Source organism: Poecilia reticulata, chromosome 2 (genome assembly GCF_904066995.2).
Source record: "Poecilia reticulata chromosome 2, P_reticulata-male-v2, whole genome shotgun sequence".
In the NCBI taxonomy this organism is placed as follows: domain Eukaryota; kingdom Metazoa; phylum Chordata; class Actinopteri; order Cyprinodontiformes; family Poeciliidae; genus Poecilia; species Poecilia reticulata.
Genome location: NC_088831.1, coordinates 14965638 through 14990961, shown reverse-complemented (window position 1 = coordinate 14990961; position 25324 = coordinate 14965638). Strand labels below are relative to the sequence as shown.

The 25324-nt window shown below is 38.0% G+C and overlaps 3 long non-coding RNA genes across 4 annotated transcripts; all 3 read right to left on the bottom strand.

Moving 5' to 3' along the window:
- Nucleotides 1–1607: 1607 nt before the first annotated feature.
- Nucleotides 1608–23730, bottom strand: LOC145547925 (uncharacterized). The gene is made up of 5 exons (XR_014084208.1): nucleotides 23287–23730; nucleotides 22551–23040; nucleotides 19092–19614; nucleotides 2294–2413; nucleotides 1608–1692 (listed from the first exon to the last, which is right to left on the bottom strand). It is a non-coding gene; the product is annotated as an uncharacterized LOC145547925 (long non-coding RNA).
- Nucleotides 6009–11096, bottom strand: LOC145547915 (uncharacterized). 2 transcript variants are annotated; one of them, XR_014084199.1, is made up of 6 exons: nucleotides 10796–11096; nucleotides 10329–10400; nucleotides 8514–8585; nucleotides 7183–7254; nucleotides 6336–6392; nucleotides 6009–6265 (listed from the first exon to the last, which is right to left on the bottom strand). It is a non-coding gene; the product is annotated as an uncharacterized LOC145547915 (long non-coding RNA). The 2 variants fall into 2 exon arrangements; XR_014084198.1 differs by having other exon boundaries at nucleotides 6009–6392.
- Nucleotides 12762–14057, bottom strand: LOC145547913 (uncharacterized). The gene is made up of 3 exons (XR_014084196.1): nucleotides 13675–14057; nucleotides 13206–13278; nucleotides 12762–12810 (listed from the first exon to the last, which is right to left on the bottom strand). It is a non-coding gene; the product is annotated as an uncharacterized LOC145547913 (long non-coding RNA).
- Nucleotides 23731–25324: the final 1594 nt, after the last annotated feature.

The following is a 25324-nucleotide window of genomic DNA, read 5'->3' as shown; positions in this document are numbered from 1 at the left end:
ATGAACTTTCACCTTTTAATCCCTTAAATCTAATATTTAGCTGATACTTTACTGCTACTGGTAAACCAGTTGGTTGCACTGAATTAGCATCAAGGTTAGCATGTGGCGACAGTGGGAGGGAATAACTCGCCTTAAACAGGAGGAGCTTCCAGCTAAACAGAGCTGGTGTGAGCGCCACCATGGGGAGAGAAGAAGACGCTTCTCTAAAAGATGAAGGAAACATTTTAAAGAAACCAGACGGTAAAACTTCTCACTTCATTTATTTATTCATTTTCCTCCAGTTTGAATCTAAATAATATTTTAAATCATTTTACAGAATAATTTACATCCATTCAACACTTTTCTGTGGTTGTAAAATAATATTCAGAAGCTGAAACGCTGACGCGCTAGCGGCTAGCTGTTAGCATAGCCAATCAGGAACGCATTTAATTTCTCTTGCTGCTGATTGGCTGAACCCCAACAGGAAATCTGAGGAAGGCTGTTAGCATTAGCATTAGTTGCTCTCATTAGCAGACCTCAGGAGATATTTGGAGTCTGAAGCGTTAAATCAGCAGCTGCACAGATTTCAGAGCAAAACTCTCAAATATTCCGAATTTAACATTAAAATCCCAGTTCAGACAAAACATATGAAATTAATCTGATTTATTTATCATCAAGTCTGAATTTCCTCCAGCAGCAGAACATTTTCCTGACGCAGATCTCTGATCTTTATTTGTTTTTATGAAACAGAAATTCAGTTTTTGTTTTTCTGAACTTTTGAAGTTTCGCTACTTAAAGTCGTTCAGACGGAGAATCACTAATGGACCGATGGACGCAGAACCCATTAGGCCCTCAGCCTTGAACATTCAGTCCATTAGAGAGAGAGAGAGAGAGAGAGAGAGAGAGACACACACACATATACACACACATACACAAACACACACATATATATACACACACACACACTGATGTCCTGGAAAGCAAAAAACAAAACAGGAAGCGATGAAGTCAGAGCAGAAAAACTTTTCCTGTTTTTAACTTTATTTTTCTTACCGTTTTACTCACATATTAAATATTTCCCATTTCCTGATTCTCAGGAAAACTCTGAGTTTTATTAAAGGTTAAAGATAAAATTCAACTTTAACTCATTTATCACTCTATTCTTCATTTAAAGGATTTTAAATTATGTTATTAATGTTGATAATTGAACTAAGACATCTGAACAACATAATTTATTAGATTTGGATGTGAGACTGAAGCAGTTTTTTTTTATATATCATATTCTATAGAAAATGTTTCCAGATGTACAGCAAACTGAACATCGGCAGCTGATGGATTTTTGGTTTTATTTTCTGATTTTATTCCCAACAATAGAAATAAATATTAGACATAATTAATCTTCAAATGTTTCAAACCAACAGAGTTCAGGTCATAAACTCTGTAAAAACTGAAGTCTCTTACATTCGTTATGTTTTAATAAAAAGCATTAACGGTGCAATACCTCAGGACTCCAGCAGGTGGCAGCAGCACACCGAGCGCTCAGCTGCCTGTCAACCTAAAGCTAAAGTTTCAGGAAACCAAAGAAACTCCAAACATTTATAAAAAACAGTTTCTGATCAATTAAATACCTGCAGTTCATCACCGTCACCAGCAGGAGGCGCTGTTTCCCTTCAGGACCTGATCAATAAACTCTTCCTGCTGTGGATGACGTCACTTTGCGGCACAACATTTTAATTCATATTTCAAATATTTTTTTCTTTTTTCTTCTTATATTTGTGTACAATGTCAATGTTTCAAAGATTGTCAATTAAATAAAATAAAATAAATTATAATTTCTATGATGTAATTCCATTGTGTGGCCGCCAGAGGGAGATCTGACCACAGACATAAACAAATGGAATAAAATTATTTTTTTAAAATGTTTTTGAAGTAAGCAAAGTTTTTCTGAACATTATAGAAAATTCACATGTAGATATGAATTATTAATTAATGACGTAATGCTGAGTGAACCAGAACTTTTACTAAAATATTATTTTATCAGCTGGATAATAAATATTAAATCATTTTACACATAAATAAAATACAGAAAATAAATAAAAACCTTCCAACTCAGTTAAAATAAATAATAATAATGATAAATAAATATGACAATTTCCTGCAGTTTCTCCTCCAGGTTGATCCCAGACCATAATTATTCATACCACGCTCTGGTGGATTTACAATGAAATTCAAGAAATCAAGAAGGAAAAGAAATGAAAGCGAAGGTGTGTGTGTGTGTGTGTGTGTGTGTGTGTGTGTGTGTGTGTGTTTCCACCTCACTGAGCCGTTGACCCAGTTCATGACTGAAGTCCCTGAGGATCAGCCTGTCAGTGGGCGGAGCCTCAGGAGGTCACATGACCCAGATCAGGACTTTGATTAGACCAGATTAGACGATCTGTGGAATTAAATTAGAATCAGGTTTTATTATTATTATTATTATTATTAAATAAACTCGGTTTACATTTAAATCAGTTTGCAAACAGCAGGAAATGTTAGAAATGTGTTGAACCAGAACATGATTTTATTTATCATTTAATTTTCTATTGGAATTAATAAAATATTTTTAATTTAATTTCAATTTATTTTTAACCAAAAATTTATACTAAATAAACTGAACTGAACATGTTTATTATTGTTTCTTATGTCACTTTTGATGCTGATCAATAAGTTTAATTAATGATCTGCAGCTTTCAGGTTAAAGACCAGAGAACAATTAGGAGAAAACAGGGGTTCAAACTGTGGTTCAGGGGCCATTTGAGGCCCTCGTATGAACTTTAAATGGCCCTTAGTCACAATCCAAAATTAGCAAAAGTTTCTTCAAAAAACACAATTAAAATCTTAACATGGAAAATATAAGATGCAACAAAGAGTTTAAATTTAATATAATGTATTAAAAACCAAAACTGACTTTAATAAACCTAATAAAATGAAGCTGAACTGAGATGAAGAACCGAAAATGTTTTTTTTAAACCTGGAGTCATTTTTCATTTTGTTTAAACTGAAGAATAATTTATATTTTTCACTTACAGAAATCTGTTTATTTTATTAAAATATTGAGTTTATCGTTTATTTACAGATAAATGAAGAAATTAATAGATTCTGTAACTTTAAAGAAAAAGAAAAATACTGGAGACGCTGGAATAGTTTCAACTTGACTGATACAGACCAGTAAAACCAGTAAGAACCATTAAGACCAATAGAACCATTAAGACCAGTGGAACAATTAAAACAAATAGAAGTAGAACCAGGAGAGCCATTAAAACCAGTATACTCATTGGAACCAGTATATCTCTGATGTTCTGTCTGATTGTCTCTCGGCGTCTCGGTCCAGCTGGGCTCACGGAGCGGAACAAACGGCGCCACCTTAATCCAATTATCCACCGTGTGAACGATGTTTCCTGAGACGAGCAAAGATGACCGCCAGCATCAAGACGCCGCCACGCTGCCTTGGCTCCAGTCGTGGTCCCAGCGGGACCGACGGCCCGGCAGCTCCAGATGATGATCCTGGTTCTGTTCGGTTCTGTGGATAATTCCTGTTTTTGCTCAAACTGAGCCGAGACGCTGATGATGATGATGATGATGATGATGATGATGATGACCTCACTGAATGCTGCGGCAGCCGCATGGAGACGTCTGCTTCCTCTAACGCCGCTGACCCGTTCTGCTTCCTTAAACCGGACCAGACCGGACCGGACCAGACTGGTCTGTGGCCTAAACAAAACCTTTCATCACTAAATCTTCCTGAGTTGATCAGATTTCAGTTCTGACCCGTTTTAGAGGCCTTGTTCTTTCCAATCCAAACAACGTTTGCACAAACTGAAGCACAGATATGCAGCCAAACAGCTTTGAAAAGCAGAAGTGGAGCCTCCTGTACAGTCAACCAGAAAGCAGCAAGAGGTTTCTGGATGATGCAGTTGCTAGGTAGCAGGCAGGTCTTTGATCAGTGAGCTCAGTATTTATCAGTTTGTTGGAGTTTTATCAATATGTTCTGGTGCTACCGGCCCTTTAAGACTCACGATATGGATCAGGCTGAAAGCTTCATGATGACACCTGAAGAGTTTAGAGGATTTTGATCTAGAACATTTTCATAAAACGAATAAATACCCTTCCATTGCTTCCAGCGTGAATTTATCTAAATTAAATACTATAAAACATATTTTCATATTATAACAACTGTTATGATTAAGGTTTTATTAATTTGGTCCAGACAGCCACATAAAGACTTATGGAGAGCCAGATTTGGCCCCCAGATCTCGAGTTTGACAGAGACGTTTTAACCGCATCAGATTGCTTTTACACACAGAAGAGGAGAAAATCTGCAGTGTTTGACTTTTAACTTCCATTTCCTGCACTGTTTTCTTGTTTCTTTATATCTGGATCTTTTATGCGTTTCCTGCATGTTTGTACCTCCAGGCCACCGTACTTTAACAACTTTTCCACATTCATCTTCTGGCTGCTCGGTCAGCTTATCTACAGTTTTATATTTTCTGCTGTGACGGATTTATTCAGCCAAGTTTCCACAGAAATGCTATATCCTTGTTTTTCTTGATTTTTATAAATTTCCTTTTAGATTTTTCTTATGTTTTCTTAGGCAGTATTTACCATTTTATGTTGCATTAGGTGTTACATTTTCTAATATTTGAGAAAAAAAAATGCCATTTTTAGATTTTCTTTATATATTCAGTTCCTCCATGTGTCTAGATTTAATGTTTTATTTGCTGTATATTTTATTTGCTGTATATTTAATATCTCAGCCCAGTAGCAGTTTGTTATTTCTGCATCATAATCTGTTTAAATCAGATTACTTCCCCTGCAGGAGGATTAATTCATCTGAATTTCAATGCTGAGAGGAAAGTTTTACATTTTTACAGTAACAGCTGCTGACAGCAGCGTTAAGTCAGCCGGCCTGATGGTGGCGCCGTCAGTTCCAGATGTTGATGCCCAGGAGTTTGTAGAGACCCAGATTTGTCGGATCAATCCGCCGGGGCAGTAATTACCCGGTGATTAGCCGATGATGTGGAATCGCTGTGAATCTGACTTATTAACGAAACATTAATTGCTGTGTTTCATAACAGCCAGCTGGCTAATTGTCCTGTAATTGGTTCAGACTCTGACGCCGTCTGTGTGCCGCCGCCTGAAGGCTCGTTGTGGTGAAAACACGACGAGCTGAAACGCTCCGCTGCCTTCAGCCGGGAAATCACTGAGATGCTGGGAGAGATTCTGACAGGAAAACAGAAACGACTCCAGACCCGGGATAAATCACAACCTGGCAACACAGACCAGCACTGCTCTGCTAACTGAGCTAACTGGGCTAACGGCTGTGAAGCACGGTGGTGGCAGAGACATGACATCCTCTGTCCAAACTAGACATTACCAACTGTTTGTCCTAAACCTTTTAAATAAATACTGTAAACACATCTAATAACATTAAGGTTAGATAAAATATGGAAGAAGATTAGGAAAAAAGTCTGACATCAAAAAATCAAACTTCTCATTTTGGCACTAATCCCCTTCCGTAGAAATATATAATAAAATAAAATCAATGCTGTCATTTAGTGAGTTTTTATGGTTCATAACTGAGAAAGAAAGAAAAATCATGATGTAAAAATCCTAAATTACACAACAGATGATAAAAATTATACAGATAAATAATAATAATCTAATTGTAATGATCTTTCTTTCAGATCACCACTCCACCACCGCCGTGTTTTCCTCCAGCTCTAACACACACACACACACACACACACACACACACACACACACACACCTATACTGGTTTTGGTGTACTAGCAGGACACTTTTTTCAAACCAGTTTTTTGCAACACTAAACGGACACCCCTTTCCACTTATGCTAGAAAGACGTAGTAAGTTGTCAAAAATCTTGTTAGAGTTACACAACATAGATCTCACTTAAAAATTTAGATACACACTTCAGAACTCAAAATACAAGAATGTGACCCAATGCTGTATTAAAAGGACAAACGATAATGAGGTGCTTGGCTCCGCCCATGACACCAACAGTAATTGTCAGGGCCAATTTTATTTATCAGGACCATGGCATACACATACAAAAAACATAAAATTCATGTGCATTAAGAAGTCCAAAAATGGAAATATGGACTATAACTACTCCATATTTCTGTGGAGTGCATTTGTCATCCCATGAGATGTCTGAATCATCTACGGAATCAGGAGCATACTCCTCTTCTGATGATATCGCTTCACTTGAACTTTGTTCTGGACAGACCTGTTGATTAAAAACATATTTTGTATACATTGAAAGCGTTTCAGCAAGAATATTTCTACTAAAAGCTTACCAGTGATGTCCTCCTTTTATTTACAATAACACATTTTGTGCAGGGACTGGTTGCAAACTAGACAGAGAAAAGTAAGAATTGACAAATGGAGGTAGCATAAGTATTTAAAAAGTCAGTGCTGCACTATGACTCAATTTCAACATACAGCACAACTAGACATGGAAGATCATATTCAAAAGATGAACCCAATTCCCATTCTCAAAAAAATTACCTTTACATCACACACCACTCCATTTCAGAGGTGAAAACAGTCCTTCAAATAAAACATTTTTCTAAACTTGACATTTCATCATGGATGATATCATGATCTCACACACAGTTAACCACCGTTAACCGAAAAAAGTGTAATCTTAAAATAAGAATTTGATCCTGACACTTGTGTAGGTATCAAAACCAATGAATTGTTATGATTAATTGTTTTGAATCGCAATAACCATGTGTTTGAACAGTACTTAGTATTCTCATGACTATTTTAGAAAATAAAAAGGTCATTGAGATAAAACTTATGTCAGGTGAGTTGCCAGAAAATAATTTGCATGCATCCAACTCAGCAGCCTGACAAGGCATCTCTATGGAGAGCTAAAATGAAGGGATAAACACTGAATGATTGTTTCTAAAAATAAAACAATGTCCACCTAATGTATGAACCTATCCAGTTTATTACAGAGGATCCATGTGTCTGTGCTCATCTGAACTTAACTTTCATTCTTTTCTACATGTAATTTCAAAATTCAGCCTTACCTTACATGATGAGTATTACACAAGACCAGTGTGTTTGAATAGTACTTAATATTATTTCAATGACTTTATATAAGAAACAAAGTTGGTTGTCGGAGACCAAAAATACCTCTGGAGGGTTGGTTGAACTGGATCCGCATACATCCACGTCACCAGCCTGACACAGTTCATCTTTGGAAATCTGAAATGTAAAGAACACTCACTAAATGTGAGTTTGTTGCCAATGTAGAGAACAGTCCTCCCTATTCCTGCACCTTACATTTTGAGTATTACACTGGACCCATGTGTATGTCCACTCCTAAATGTGACTTTCATTCTTCTGTACTTGTAATTTCAATACTCAGTCCTCCCTATTCCTGCACCTTATATTTTGAGTACTACACAGGACCCGTGTGTATGTGCGTTTCTAAATGTAATTTTCATTCTTTTCAACCTGTAATTTCAAAATTCAGGTTTCCAAATTTCTGCAACTTGCATGATGAGTATTACATAAGACCAGTGTGTATGTGCACTCCTAAATGTGACTTTCATTTTTCTGTACTTGTAATTTCAATACTCAGTCCTCACTATTCCTGCACCTTATATTTTGAGTATTACACAGGACCTGTGTGTATGTGTGTTTCTAAATGTCATTTTCATTCTTTTCTACCTGTAATTTCAAAATTCAGGTTTCCAAATTTCTGCAACTTGCATGATGAGTATTACATAAGACCAGTGTGTATGTGCACTCCTATATGTGACTTTTATTTTTCTGTACTTCTCTTTTCTATGCTCTGTCGTTACTATTCCTGCACCTTATATTTTGAGTATTACACAGGACCTGTGTGTATGTGCGTTTCTAAATGTCATTTTCATTCTTTTCTACCTGTAATTTCAAAATTCAGGTTTCCAAATTTCTGCAACTTACATGATGAGTATTACACAAGACCAGTGTGTATGTGCACTCCTAAATGTGACTTTCATTTTTCTGTACTTGTAATTTCAATACTCAGTCCTCACTATTCCTGCACCTTATATTTTGAGTATTACACAGGACCTGTGTGTATGTGCGTTTCTTAATGTAATTTTCATTCTTTTCTACCTGTAATTTCAAAATTCAGGTTTCCAAATTTCTGCAACTTACATGATGAGTATTACACAAGACCAGTGTGTATGTGCACTCCTAAATGTGACTTTCATTTTTCTGTACTTGTAATTTCAATACTCAGTCCTCCCTATTCCTGCACCTTACATTTTGAGTATTACACAGGACCTGCGTGTATGTGCGCTTCTAAATGTAGCTTTCATTCTTTTGTACTTGTAATTTCAAACCTCAGTTCTCTCCTTTTATGCAGCTTACATATCAAGTGTTACGCAAGACTTGTGTGTTTGAACAGTACTTAACATCATATCAAAAACTGTATTTTAGAAAATAAGTTGGTCGTTGGAGACCAAAATTACCTCTGGAGGGTTGATTGAACAGGACCCGCCTGAATCCACGTCACCAGCCTGACACGGTTCATCTTTGGAAATCTGAAATATAAAGAACACTCACTGAATATGAGTTTGTTCCCAATTTAGAAAACAGTCCTCCCTATTCCTGCCCCTTACATTTTGAGTATTACACAGGACCTGTGTGTATGATCGCTTCTAAAACAGCTTTCATTCTTCTGTACTTGTAATTTCAAAACGTAGTCCTCCTTATTCCGGCACCTTACATTTTGAGTATTACACTGGACCTGTATGTGCGCTTCTAAATGTAACTTTCATTCTTTTGTACATGTAATTTCAAAACTCAGTCCTCCCTTTTATGCAGCTTACATATCAAGTATTACACAAGACCTGTGTGTTTGAACCGTACTTAACAGTCATCCCCAACCACAGGCCGCAGATCAGTACCAGTCCGTGAACCAATTGGTACCGGGCCGCACAAGAAAAATATTTTCGTGTTACATATTGTCTGAGTATGGAGGATCGTTTATTTTGAAAACCCTTTAACCGGATTCTCTCGGTTACGTCTTGCTCACCAACATTGAGCCCACAATGAGTATGAAAGCGATATGTTAGGAAAGTTTCTTTGGAAAAGGGGAAAAGGACCAGAGACAGGAGAGTGGATTTATCCTGGACTTGTAGGTGACTCCCATGTTCCAAGCCCACTCTGCATAATATGTACCGGCTTACAAATGAGGCAATGGAGCTTCAAACTGCTTTGCCATTACACCCTCTGCATTGTGTGTCATCGTTTCCAAGGTCGGATCATCTCATTGCAGAGAAACAAGCTCAGGACTCCCATTAATTTGTCATTGTCGTAAGTTAAAATTTTCATGAAAATAAATATTCGTTTTTGTGGCATTTTCAAATCTTATATTGAAGGGATGTGTGAACGTTAGCATAGCGACTAGAGTCAGAGAGCATTATGGCAGTGATCGAGACGAGAAAAGAGGAGTATAGCTTGTAAGTCTTAAGTCTGGTTCACATGGCAAGATTTTAGGGTTGTCAGACGATTTTCCAAATTCTGTGACCACAGAGCTGATAAAAGTACAACAGGTTTATGTGTCCAGCCACATAACAGGAGCAAATCTTGCCATGTGAGCAGGCTTTAGTACAAAATGATGTCACAACTACAATCTACCTGCAATGCATATAGCTAGTGTAAGCATCAAGCCTTGACTGAATGAATAGCCTTGTGTCACGTTAATTTAATGATGGATAGCTGAAAAGTTACCGGGTTTATCAACTGTGGTAGCAATTTTGCTCCAACTCCACTCGTCATCATTTCTGTGGATATTCTTTGTACAAAATGCTGAATAAACATTCATGCTGTTTCTACATATCTCCGATGTCCACCGGACTCATTTTGGGCATGTCAGCTCAGCTGTTTGGGATTCCCCTCCATGAGCTACGTCACAGCGTTTTCTGATTGGCTGCCTGTCAAATTGAACAGGTTGAGTTCTAGCTCCCAATCAAGGAAAACCCTACAAGCTGTGAGAATATGCCCGATTTTAGATCGGAGCAGTCCCAATGTTCCAACGACTGGATGTGATCAGTCTTAGCATGCCATAGATGGCAGGATGAACGGTTACGATTATCGCAAGCAACGTTCTAAGATTGTTGTAAGGAGAAATTCGGGGTAAAAAAAGAAGAACCCGAGCCACAGAAAAATGGCCAAGTCTTCACCGGTCCGCGGTGATAAAAAGGATGGGGACCACTGGTACTTAATATCATTTCAAAGACTTTATCTTAGAAAATAAGTTGGTCGATGGAGACCAAAATTACCTCTGCAAGGTTGGTTGAACAGAATCCGCATGCATCCACGTCACCAGCCTGACACAGTTCATCTTTGGAAATCTGAAATGTAAAGAACACTCACTAAATGTGAGTTTGTTCCCAATGTAGAAAACAGTCCTCTCTATTCCTGCACCTTACATTTTGAGTATTACACAGGACCTGTGAGTATGTGTCCTTCTCAATGTAACTTTCATTCTTCTGTACTTGTAATTTCGAAACTCAGTCCTCCCTATTCCTGCACCTTACATTTTGAGTATTACACAGGACTTGTGTGTATGTGCGCTTCTAAATGCAATTTTCATTTTTCTATACTTGTAATTTCAAAACTCAGTCCTCTCTTTTTATGCAGCCAACATATTTAATATTAGACAACACCTTTGTGTTTTAACAGTACTTAATATCATTTCAATTACTTTATTTTAGAGAATAAGTTGGTCGATTGAGACCAAAATTACCTCTGTAGGATTGGTTGAACAGAATCCACATGCATCCATGTCACCACCCTGACACAGTTCATCTTTGGAAATCTGAAATGTAAAGAACACTCACTAAATGTGAGTTTGTTCCCAATGTAGAAAACAGTCCTTATTCCTGCACCTCACATTTTGAGTATTACACAGGACCTGAGTATTTGTGCTTCTCAATGTAACTTTCATTCTTCTGTACTTGTAATTTCGAAACTCAGTCCTCCCTATTCCTGCACCTTACATTTTGAGTATTACACAAGACCTGTGAGTACTCCTGATCAAAATCTTAAGACCAGTCAAAAATTGCAAGAATTTGCATTTTGCACTATTGGATCTTAAGTCCAAATTAGAGCTTCACAATGTTAAAGGAAAAAATCAGTGCAAGAGACAAGAACTTTTGAGCAGGCAATTTTCTGAAAACTGCATTTACACTCAAACATGATTTTTTTCAGCTGATCAAAAGTTTAAGACCATAGTCTTTAAAAGCCAAAAGATGTGCCAAACTCTGGATTCCATGTCATTTTCTGTCAAGTCTTTACACTGTCAAGACCTCGTGATGGCAAAAGCAAAAAGCACACTGACTTTGAACGTAGTAGGATTGCTGAGCTGCATAAGCAAGGCCTCTCACAATGTGCCATCGCTGCTGAGGTTAGACGCAGTAAGACATATCATGTAGTAAGTCATTTTGCATTTTTTAAATGATCCTGAGGGTTATGGAACAAAAAAGTCAAGTGGTAGACCCAAAACAATTTCACCAGCTCTGAGCCGCAGGATCCGATTGGCTGTACGTCAAGACACGGGACGATCCTCTACCCAAATTAAGGCCATTACTGGTGCTGACTGCAGCCCAATAACCATCAGACCGCATCTGCGAGAGAAAGAAGGGCTTCAGAAACAAAACACAAAAAACGTCTTCAAAGGCCATGTCTTCTTTAACGCCACAAAATTTCCCGTTTGGACTTTGCAAGGGTGCGCCAAACATGGGACATTGAAAGGTGGAAGAAAGTTATCTTCTCTGATGAGAAAATATTTAACCTTGATGGTCCTGATGGCTTCCAACGTTATTGGCATGACAAGGAGATCCCACCTGAGATGTTTTCTACATGGCACAGTGGTGGGGGCGCAATCATGATTTGGGGTGCGTTTTCCTTCAATGGAACAATTGAGCTTCAGGTTGTGCAGGTTCATAAGGGGAGATGTTGCAGCGGGAATCCCTCATGACTGAGGGCCCTTGTCTGTGTGGTAATGATTGGGTTTTTCAACAGGACAATGCTGCAGTTCACAATGCCCGCCTGACAAGGGAGTTCTTCCAAGAGAATGACATCACTCTTTTTGAACATCGTGCATGTTCCCCGGATCTAAACCCAATTGAGAACATTTGGGGATGGATGGCAACGGAAGTTTACAAAAATGGACATCAGTTCCAGACAGTTAATGCCCTTTGTGAAGCTCTCTTCAACACTTGGAGCAACGTTTCCACTAGCCTCCTGGACACCTTGACATCCAGCATGCCTAAATGGTTGAAGTCTTCAACTTCAATCATTCTTGAAGAGCTACCATTCTTGTAGCTCCACAAGAATGGTGGAGCTACTCATTACTGAGTCCTTTTTTTGACACTCTGATTTCTGTTTTGGGGGGTTTCTCTGGTTTTTTGAGCTATGGCTCTACTTAGAACCTTCTTAAGATCCAATAGTGCGAAATGTAAATTCTTGCAGTTTTTTAACTGGTCTTAAGATTTTGATCAGGAGTGTATGTGTGCTTCTAAATGTAATTTTCATTCTTCTATACTAGTAATTTCAAAACTCAGTCCTCCCTTTTAATCCAGCTAACATATTTAGTATTACACAACACCTATGTATTTGAACAGTACTTAATATCATTTCAATTACTTTATTTTAAAGAACAAGTTGGTCGATGGAGACCAAATTACCTCTGCAAGGGTTGGTTGAACATAATCCGCATGAATCCACGTCATCAGCCTGACACAGTTCATCTTTGGAAATCTGAAATGTAAAGAACACTCACTAAATGTGAGTTTGTTCCCAATGTAGAAAACAGTCCTCCCTATTCCTGCACCTTACATTTTGAGTATTACACAGGACCTGTGTGTATGTGTGCTCTTCAATGTAACTTTCATTCTTCTGTACCTGTAATTTCAAAACTCAGTCCTCCCTATTCCTGCACCTTACATTTTGAGTATTACACAGGACCTGTGTGTATGTGTGCTTCTAAATGTAATTTTCATTCTTCTATACTTGTAATTTCAAAATTAAGTCCTCCCTTTTAATCCAGCTAACATATTTAGTATTACACAACACCTATGAGTTTGAACAGTACTTAATATGATTTCAATTACTTTATTTTAGAGAATAAGTTGGTCGATGGAGACCAAAATTACCTCTGCAAGGGTTGGTTGAACAAAATCCGCATGCATCCACGTCACCAGCCTGACACAGTTCATCTTTAGAAATCTGAAATGTAAAGAACACTCACTATATGTGAGTTTGTTCCCAATGTAGAAAACAGTCCTCCCTATTCCTGCACCTTACATTTTGAGTATTACACAGGACCTGTGTGTATGTGTGCTCCTCAATGTAACTTTCATTCTTCTATACTTGTAATTTCAAAACTCAGTCCTCCCTATTCCTGCACCTTACATTTTGAGTATTACACAGGACCTGTGTGTGTATGTGCGCTTCTAAATGTAATTTTCATTCTTCTATACTTGTCATTCCAAAACTCAGTCCTCCTTTTTATGCAGCTAACATATCTAGTATTACACAACACATGTGTGTTTGAACAATATTTAATATCATTTCAATTACTTTATTTTAGAGAATAAGTTGGTCGTTGGAGACCAAAATTACCTCTGGAGGGTTGGTTGAACAGGATCCGCATGTCCACATCACCAGCCTGACGGTTCAACTTTGGAAATCTGAAATGAAGGGATGTACACTGAATTATTCCATAAATAAAGTCCACCAACTGTATGAGCAAAGCACCTTTAGCTGAACACACCTCTACCTGTAGGTACACATAATAAGTAGGATAAACTTTAAACAATGCAGATATATCAAATAGTAGCAAATGAAATTAAAATCAGTCAATTGATCTAATTGTATGTCTTTCTGTGGTTACTTAAACATTTTTTGTCAACTGAATGCAACTCATTATTTTGTACTTGTAATTTCAAAACTCAGTCCTCCCTATTGTTTTTGTTCATTGTTTTTCCAGGAACAAGAAAAAACTATTTGAGTAGTGTATATATATATATATATATATATATATATATATATATATATGCTGCATATAATATAAGCTTTTGTATTTTGAGCAGTTGCTTGTCTCCTTTGGAAAAAGAAAGGTATTCTGATTATAATGATCATTGAACATGATCTATGCTAATAATGTGTAGTATAAAAATAGTTTAAAAGTGAAAAAGCAAAACAAAGGAAAAAACAATCCTTTAATAAACACTGGAATCCTATGCATAATAAAGTCACGACTCACCTTTAAATGAATTGGAGTATTTTACATCAAATCCTTCTTTATCTTCACCTAAGGAGCAATAACAATTGGAATCATGTTTGCTCTCTGAAACCTCTTTGCTGACATCTTCTGCAACGATCAGAGAATGTGTTGCTGAGTAACATGATACTGTATACCAGGGGTGTCAAACTCCAGGCCTCCTGGGCCAGTGTACTGCAACTTTTACATGTCTGTCTGGTCTAAAACACCTTAAGTATATTACTGAAATAGCTTCTCAGTGCAGTCAAGTTGATGACCATCCCATCTGATCCAGCCATGTGACATCAGAAACACATCTAAATGTTGCTGGACACCAGCCCTCAAGACCTTGAGTTTGACACCCCTGCTGTACATAATATGATTTGGTGTTATTTTATGCGAAAATGATGTACTGAAGTACACAGTTCTACATAATTGACTTTCTATTGACAGGTTCTCAAAATCATAAAAAAATTAAAACATCATCTTAATACTAATGATTACTATCTAGGATAATTTGTGCCTGTGAAACAATATCACTCACTGATGTACAGAAAATGACCAAATACAGTTTTATCTAATTCTGGAGTGAGCCACCTTCCCTTTAAACTCTGGTACACTGGCTAACATGGTTGGTAATTACTAGCTAAACTGCTGCAAATCAGATGCTTTGGTGTATCCAAGCATCAAGTAACCTACAACATTCTGCAAAATTACTAAACTATATGTACTTAAATGTCTTAAGAGATTCTGTATGAGTCTTACCTCTTTCTCCACGCAAAACAAATGAAACAAGTTAAATGAATACTAATGGCTTGCACCTGGACTTGTCGGATTGTACCAAGTTGATAGAGGAGGAGGGATACAACAAAAGGAGAATTCCATTTTGTTTCTGAAGTACACAAGGTCTGATTTTTTTCCAGGAACAAGAAAAAATTATTTGAGTAATATTTTGTAACTTTCATTCAATATTTCAAAGTTAAATAGTTTATCATACATTTTTCTTTATTTAAGAGAAACAGTTAGATGGTATCTCCCACCAGCAATGTTGTCACTTCTTTTAATCATTTCTGTTCAATCAATTAATCATGTTTATTTGTATAGCACATTTCAGCAGCAGGGCATTTCCAAACACTATCATAAAAACAAACTGTTTTTATGATAAAGATCCAACATAAACTGTTGTCTAATGGCAGACACAACACCTGCAGAAAAAGGTTGGCTGATGTACCTGCCAATAGACAATTTAGACTACCTAGACAATCTACATGTATGCAGAGTAGCGACATTGAGATTACGACAAAATATACATTTTAAAAGTTTTGTGCTAACAGTAACATAAGTAATCATGATATTTTTGGCACTTTAAATATTTTTAAAATAAATGCTTTTTATTTTTATATTTGTAATTCTGTATTACTCCATGACTGGTTATCCCTTCTTTCAAATTCAAAAATACTTTATTGATCCTAAAAGGGAAATTAAATTAAAAAAAAAAGCTTGGGTCCTCTACCACAAGCCTTGGAGCGTGAGTGGTCTTCACAGTATATTAGCAGTTCCCAAAGGTGTGCTTCTCTGTATCAAGAGGTCTGATGTATCTCCAGGTATTTGTTTGAATCACTCTTCCAGTTTAGGGGTCATTACCCTGAGGGTTTCAGTGACCACAGGCACTACTGTTGACTTCAACTTCCACATTCTTTGTAACCACCTAAGACCCAAACTCTTGCATGGCATGCATTATTAATTCGTCTGATATTTGGGTTGATTGGGACCTAATGATTGCAAAAACAAAGAATTATCTTTTTATATGAAACCTAGACATCATTTTTCTCAGAAAAATACTTATTCATTTTAAATCACCATGTTTAGCACCATGGTAAAGCTATACAGTTGCTAACTTTTGTAAACTTACACAACAAAAGAAACACTGAACATCTTGAGTCTAACCTGTAATGTGTTATAATCTTCCACCACCACTAAGTCATAAAATAATGGCCTAACGTGTGGACACCAGACCCCATCTAGAGCAAAATTTAGTATTGTGGACTAGACAGTCCAAAATAAGTCATCCACTTATGTGGACAAATTTTTTCTCAGGTTCTAGGAGGATGATGGTTCTTTTTAGTCTTTGGTATTTCTCTAGTTTTTTTCTGTACCTTCTGTTCATTCAGGATAGCTACATCATAACAACTGCTTTGCTCTGCTGCTCAATGATCACCATGTTCAGTTGGTTTGTTTTTCCTGTTTTGTCTTCCTGTATATGGAAGGCCCACAGAATCTTAGCTTGTGCGTTTTCTACCACCTTGTGTGGCATTTCCCATTTTAAAGAGGTGTGTTCAAGGTTATATTCCCTTCAGATGTTTCTTCACACTATTCTGGGTACTTGGTTGTGGCGTTCCATGTATTCTTATCATGCTACCATCTTGCATCCTGGTGTTAGCTACTAGATTGTCTCAGGGGACTCATTGCATAGCATTCACTGAATATCTTGCTTGGTATTACAAATCTGGGTCGTTATTGCTCTGGTTCTAGGGACCTGCTTATGTGCCATCATGAATACTGCCTCTGTGTTGTGGTTCAGTCTAAGACTTTGTCAAATGGAGCTGTCAGTGCATACCTGTTGATTGTCTGGACCTTGTTTCTGTCATTGGACTTGCCTTACTATTTGTAAGTACAGTGGCTTGCAAAAGTATCCATAGCCCTTGAACTTTTCCATATTTTGTCACAACTGCAAATATATTTTCACAGAATTTTATGGAAAATAAAAGCTAAAAGTCCAGTATTCAGCCCCCGTCCCCTGAATGCAACCAATTGTCTTCAGAAGTTGACTGCTAATGGTAAAAAATTCAACTCCTCTATGACTGCCACAAAAGTTGGCTAAGAGAATATTGGGGAACAAACAGCATGAAGTCCAAGGAACACACCAGACAGGACAGGGATAAAGTTGTGGAGAAGCTTAAAGCAGGCTTAGGCCATCTCACAGACTACTGTTCCATTAATCATCTGGAAATGGAAAGAACAAATCACACAGCTGTGAACCTACCAAGAAAAGGTCATCCACCTAAACTTACAGGCTGAGCAAGAAGAGCACTGATCAGAGATACAGCCAAGAGGCTCATGGTGGATCTGGATGAAATGCAGAGATATCCACACCTCAGGTGGGGGAATCTGTCCACAGTATAACTATTAGTCATGCACTGCAAAAATGTGGTTTTATGGAAGAGTGGCAATAGAAAAGCCATGGTATAAAGAAAACTATAAGAAGTCCCTATAACTATGAGAAGTTGCAGTTTGCCAAAAGCCATATTGGGATACAGCAAAAATGATAAGACAAGACCAAAATGAACTTTTTGGCAAAAATGCAAAGCACTATTTGTGGTGGAGAACAAACACTGCACATCAATCTGAGCATACCTTTCTCGCTAACAAACATGGTGGTGGCAGCATCTTGATCTAAGGGTGCTTCTTTTCTTCAGGGACAGGGAAAATTGTTAGAGTTGATTGTAATATGGACTAAGCCAAATACAGGGTAATCTTGGAAGAAAACCTGAACACACCTGAACCTGGAGTCTGCAAAAGACTTGAGGCTGGGGCAGAGGTTCACCTTCCAGAAGGACAACTACCCTAAACATAAAGCCAGATCTACAATGGAATGGTTTAAATAAAAACATATTTATGTGTTAGAATGGCAAAGTCAAAGTCTAGACATAAACTCAGCAAAGATTCTTTGGCAAGATCTGAAAACTGCTGACAAGTCAATTTTATTTGTATAGCATATTTCAGCCACAAGGCCAAAGTGCTTTACATCAAAGAACTAAAAAGTCATAAAAATAACATACATTTACCATAAAAAGAAAAACAAAGAAATTAAATTCAAAGTAAAATCAAAATTAAAATCATATACATAAAATATATTGATACATCTACCAATGATTAAGATTCAGAAACAACTGTAAATTGATGTGGTTTTAGCCTTGATTTAAAGGAATTCAACTCTGTTGCAGTTTTCTGGAAGTTTATTCAAGATTTGTGGTACATTGAAGCTAAATTCTGCTTCAAAATGCTTGGTTCTGGGGATGCAGAGCAGACCAGAATCAACAAACTGTTAGCAGTGGAATAGTTTGGTGAAAAAATTGCTTTATTATGGTTTATATTTATTTTTATCCATGCACTTATTCCACACATTTATTATTCATAATATTTTAATTAAACAAAATTTGATCAAAATATATATTAATTTCTGTATATTTTTAGGTGTCACATACATTCCAAGGTTAGGTTTAGGCATCCAACTAACCTTTATAAAATATTCAGTCTTATAGCACAGAGTAATCATATTGCCATCTCATCCCCAGTGTAAGAGTTGGCAATTTACACACAATTCATGTGTGTAAACAGCGACACGTGAATTAGAAAGACACTGTAGTAATTAGCAGGACCTTCCGGCAGACAACCAATCAGAATGAGAGGTTGTGTGAATATTCATGAGGTCCTGCTATTACACAAACCTGCCATAGGGGGCGCTGTGGTGATACACAGATTATACACAAAATCAGGTTTATGTGTATTAACCGGACATCTCGTTTTTTTTGCATTTTTGGGGTTATTAGACCAATAGAAACCTTTCTACGCTTTTAGATTTTTGTCAAAATTAGCAGGACACCGCTCCTGTCCCGTTAATTCAAAATGTCCTGCTAGTGTTGTGTGTATTCTGACGAAATGTCCTGCTAAACCACATTTACCAACGCACACACACACACACACACACACACCTGACCTGTTGAGGATGATTCTGCCTCTTCATCCACCTTGACCTCTGACCTTGAAGGATGCGGCCTCTCGTCACACATCAAACCCAGATGACACCTGGCCACGCCTCGTCACGGCACCCCGAACCTTCAGACGCCATAACGCTGACCTCTGACCCCTGCCGCTGCGCTCATAGGCTGATGAACTGTTGAGCAGAGAAGCTGCTCCGTCCCGGCTCCAACTGGGCCGTGATGTTCCGCCATGTTGGCTCCATTAGCGGGTAGAGGAGCCCCGCGCCGCCCCGCATCGAGCCCGCTGCTAATTAAGGAGTGAGCGATGGCGGCCGCGGCTCGTTATGGCCGCAGCAGAGCGTCTCTCTCCCGGCTAATGATGCCGGTTCCGCGGCGTTTCATCGGCGGGTTAACGTGGCTGTTGACTCCGGAGCCCAACCCGCCGCAGACTCATTACCAGCGGGGCGACATCACTCAGCCCGCTGCTGCAGACTACGGAAGCCCAGGAGTCTGGATCAGAACCAGTGTAATGAGTTCACTCTGCGAAACATAATCAGTTCTTCGCATTTAGAGAAAACATGGAAACTGTTTGACTCAACATATTTTACATTAAACTGACAGAGAAACGAAACATGGCGCCATTTAATGAGCCGAGGTTAGATTAATAAATCTAAATGTAATTGATGAATTATTATCTTATTGTTATTCTAAGAAGAAAAAAGAGAATATAAACTGAAAAACACAAAAATAGTCATTATGCTATGAGGGAAAAAAATGTAATTCAACTGCATTTGCCTATAAAACCCGCTCCAAAAGCAGGAAGTGGACTACAGCGCAGGGCATTCTGGGTAAATACAATTAAAGCTAATGTGCTAGCCTAGCGCTAGCAGAAGGAATGGTTAGTTGTCTTTAGCCAAAGAAAAATAACCGCTAAAATCTGACACCTTTCACGTGTGAAGTGGTTCAGTCTTTTTGGCAAGATCTTCATCAGTTTATTCTCAGCCATGGTATACAATTAGCAGATATAACCATACAAGATGTTAAATTTGGTTTCTTCATCAATGATCACTTCATTGACTATGGAATAAATAATGTTTTATTGTTAGCTAAATTTCATATACACAAATGTCGCTTCTCTAAAACTATTCCCAACTTTAGACAGTGGATGAATGTTTTAAACTTGTTCTATAAATCTTTATGTCTTGTAAAGTCAAAACATGCTTTTAAGTTGTCCAATTTTTTGCCCTGTTGTATTTTTCATTTTCTTTTGTATCATTTTTGTCTTCATTCTTTTTTTTTATTTGTTTCATTTTCTTTTCCTCTGTCCCAGTTGTCTGGCTCAGTTGACATTTTGTTCTCTGATCTTATAATGTATAAATTACGGTATCTTTATGGAGCTGATTGTATGTTTATATAATAATAATAATAAAAAATAAATAAATAAAAATCTGACACCTCCATTTTGTTTCCATTTGTTGAAGAAGGAAGTTGCCTCAGGTTTTTGTGTCGTTTCCTTCAGTGGTTGTTGGTGCAGCGCCCCCACAGGCCAGGAGGGGAACAGGCTGCTCATATCATTAACACAGAGAAGAGTAAAAGCGAATCAACCGGCTAGCAGATGCTGATTTCATCAGATGGTGGCACCATGCCTGGCTTTAATTATAGATAATAAAACAATGTTGGTGAATTTATACTGAAAGTGAAGATTTTTATTGTTTATTTTAATATTTGAAACTCCTGAAATTTTGCGTTTTTATTTTGTTTGCGTGTTTTAAAGTATTTCATTATATCTTTTATTTGTAATGTTTGTAGAAATATGATTTTATCGTTTGGACAGCAGGAAGAGGAGTTTGTTCTGTCAGGGATCCTTAAACAGGAAGTAGCGACTAGCATGTTTAGCTCTGGTGCCTCTGGTAAGGCGTTCAGCTAATCTGTTTCCGTCTTCACTTTCCCAAAGGAAACATCTCAATGTTTTCTAAAACCAGCCTAATTTAGTCCAGTTTTCCTCCTTTTCCAGCAGCTATTCACGTTTATGTAGCTTAAATTTAAAGATCTAAAACAACCTGAGATTCATTTTAAATTTTAACTCTTAACGGAGCAAACGTTTCAGGTTTTCAGAGTACTGGAGCCTCGTTTATCTTCCTCTGCTGAACCTGGCAGCTATGACCAAAACATTTGAGTAAAATGACAGATTGTCCCTTTAATCTGCAGCTGGACAGGAAGTGAGTGTCTTCAGTTCCTGTCCGTCTCTCAGCTCTCATTAGGCCTCTTAGCCGAGACGCTGAAGCAGAACTAAACGCCACTGATGTTCAGCCAGCGATCTGTCACAGCTTCATCGGCTCAGAGTGACTGACTGCTGCTCCACAAACACTAATATACTGACACAATTTAAACACAACTAAATGAACTAATTAATCTGTTTATTATTATATTAATCTTTAATCTTTTTAGACTGTCAGAGACAAAATGGAGGTTCAGTTTCCAGTCATATTTTCATGCTAGTCATTTATAAAAGCAACAGTTCAAACTATTTAACAAACTAAATATTAACTAACTATAAATAGTATGCATGACGTATATAGTTTACAAACTAAATGTTTGATTGAAATTAGATATTTAGGCAATATAAATATGATGACTTCATGTCATTGTTTCTTTTTCAACAATTCAGAATTAGGAGTCAGTCTGAACCCAGCTTTTATTTTGATAGTCCACTTCCTCTTATTAAATTTAATTAGCTAAACCAGGGGTGGGCAATCCTGGTCCTCGAGGGCCGGTGTCCTGCAACTCTTAGATGTCTCCCTGGTAGAACGCGCTTGAATCCAACAGCTGTATCACCTCCTCAGAGCAGTCAGGTTCTCCAGAGTCCTGCTAACGACCTTATTCTTTGACTCAGGTATGTTGAAGTAGAGACACATCTAAAAGTTGCAGGAGACCAGCCCTCAAGGCCTGGAGTTGCCCACCCCTGAGCTAAACATTTCATTTGTAAATTCAGCTTTTAGTTAATTCAGATGTAAATATTTGGTTTGTAGATCAATTATTAGCTTGCTTACTAAATATTAAATAATTAAATTTGTTACTTCATATTTAGGTTGGAGCTAAATGTTTATTTTACAACAGTGTTTCTCAACCCTGGTTCTCACCGCCCCCCCTGTCCTGCATGTTTGAGGTATTTCCCTTCTGCCACAGACCTGAATTGTATCTCTGGGTGATTAACAGGCTTCTGCACCACTTGATGGTCATGAAATCATTGGAATCAGCTGTTCTGGAATAGAGGCACATCTAAAACATGCAGAGCAGGGGGGCGCTGAGGACCAGGTTGAGACACACTGTTTTAGAATATTGTGACATTTGTAAATGAATAACATGATAAAACCAAGAGTGAAAACTGATCCCATGTTTTCCAGGTGGAAAACTCAAATCATTTTCAAACAGCTCCGATCAGAACAGATGTGGCTGTGAAGATTCATGAGAATCACCTGGAATCATCAGTGAAGGTCAGTGAAGTCCCATCAGCCTGGGCTGGTCTTCTCGCTGTGGTGTGAGAACGAGGCGGCGGACAGGAAGCACCAGGTGCTAACGATGTTATGGCGGCGGAACGTCTCCTGTGAGAACGTTTGGAGCAGACAAGGCCGTCATTCATGCTGCTGGTGTCGAATGGAAACAGGTTCGGGTCAGACGGGCCTCATGCTGTAATAGGAGGCCACTCAGTCCACTCACAGGAAACCCAAATTTAGCCGCCTTCTCGTCTCATCCAGATGCTGCAGCAGCGACTGAAGCTGCAGTAATTCAATCACTGCATTCTGGAGGCTTTGAGGTAAAAACAACCTGATCTAATTAGCGCCTCATCTTCCTCATCTGTGAACGCAGCAGAAACTGTCTGTTCTCACTGATGCTGCAGGCCGAGGTCAGAGGTCACGCCTGAAGATGGGGTAAGGCACCTGATTCAGTGGCGATCCAGTTCATCTGCTGAAACGTTCAGGAGGAAAAACAACGAGACGATTCATCCCAAAGAAGATGAATCTTTGGGATTCATCTTCTTTGATGAATCCCAAAGAAGATATCCCAAAGAAGATACCGTCTCTGTTTCTACCGACAGAGACGGTAGAAACATGAACGATTGTCACTCTGAACGTTTACAGGAAGAACATTTTCTTCCTGCACTTTGAATTGCCTTGTTGCTGAAAATGTGCTATATAAATTAAATTACCTTACCTCTCCTGTAGCTCAGAAATGTCTGACATTCATCAGAACATTTCAGAATTTCTGGTGGAAATGTTCTACAGTTTTCTATGATTTCACACGTCGCCATGGGAACGTCGCCGTGGGACCGTCATCTCGCTGCAGAGCGTCTCTTCTGACCATCGCAGGTTTTTCTGCTTTCACAAATGAACTCTGACCTGATTCCAGTTCCGTTTCTCTCAGGCCTCCTTTCCTCCTCCATCTCGGCGCTGAGCGCCTCGGTTCTGCTAACGAGTGGAAACTAGGCGTTGAGCTGCTGCTGGGGGCCGACAGGACGGGGACACGGAGGGCCAAACAGGAAGTCCTGATCCACCGCCACGCCGTCACCGAGCCGCTGGCCGGATTCATTTAATCACTGATCAGTTGCAGTCAATACAAAGTGACTCCACAACATGGAATACAGCTATAATAAGAATAATAAGAATAATCCTTAAGATTATAACAAATTATTCAAATTAGTAATCTGCATAAAGATCTAATTATTTACCAAATCAAAAATAAACAAAACATTTAAATAATTTGAATTTTTAACTGTTCAAATGATCATGAAACCATCTGATTATTGATGGATATAATGTATCATTTTATTACTGAATTATTGTTATATTGATGCTGTTTTTTTTTTAATAAAATTGAAGGAAATAAAGATTATTTATCATGAATATAATTACTTTTAAATGCTATATTAAAGAGCTAACTACTAAACACAGCCATAGTTTGTTTTTGTAAGGAATATTAATAAGTTTATACTTTCACTTATTTCATTAAATAAGTAAAACTGACGTTTTGTCTGTTTGGTTTAAAGCTGCAGTTCCCGCCGCGGCCTGCAGGGGGCGTAGCAGCAGCATGCCGCCCCGGTCTGTCTGAGATGAGTTGGAGCTGCTGCCTCCATGTTGAGGCGGTTTATGACGGGATGTGCTGCCGTCCTGATGATTTTAATGAGACTGTAAGTCCCGCCGTTCATTACCAGCTTTTATTCTGAAGGGCTCAAATTAAAAGTTTATCTGGAGCCTCGTAAAGCCGCGACCTCACAAAGACACAAACCTCTGGTTTATTGAGACACGTTTAACATTCAGCCTGATGCTCAGAGTCACTGGAAAAATAATTCTGACTTTTCTCAGGAAATTCAGGAACAAATTCTACAAAACACTTTTTATTTATTTATCGTTTTCTAGTTCCAGTTCTTCCTCTTTTAGTGTCACTAATCACAAATCAACGTTTTATTACACATAATCTGACTGAACTGGTCGCTGAGAGTCTTTATGTTTCTGTGTAATTTGTGACATTTTCATATAAAACTTGTTTAATTTAAGATGAAACCGCCTCAGTGCTGCCCCCTCCAGGCTTAATTGGCGGGAACTGCAGTTTGAACCTGAACAGTTCAGGAATCAAACCGTTTCACTCAAATTGCTTCCAGTTCTGGATGAAGTTTTTGCAGACGATAATCTGCTGTTCCCGTAAAAACATCGAGTTTAAATATGATTTTCAGAAACGGTTTGATTTAAAATACATAAAATTTAAAAAATTTCTGCCAAAATAAACTGCTGGTCGATCAGAAGGTCCAAATCCATCCAGTGGTTCAGATAATCTGGATTATTTTCTGGGATTCAGAACAAAGACAATAACTCAGATCACTGAAAAACACCAAATCTAACAAATCAGTTTGTTTAGTTTGGAGGAAAAATATTTTAATACACCTGAAATGAATCAAAACTAACATATAGATCACATATCAGCAAATAGGAGTCAATAATTCATCAGTATTGATAACGCATCATAACTCCATCATCAGATTGATTTAAATATGTTTCTATGTTTGGATGAAAGTTTAGTTTTGTTTTATTTCAGGTGAACTGAGATGTTTACTCTGGAAACCAAACAAACACTTGGTTTAGTGTTTTTAGTGAAGCTAACAGACGAAGCGCTAGTTAGCTTGCTTAGCTTTATGCCGACCCGATCGGCTTGGTATTGGTTCTAGTTCTGAGAAGCTTTGGGCTGGAATGTTGGGTTG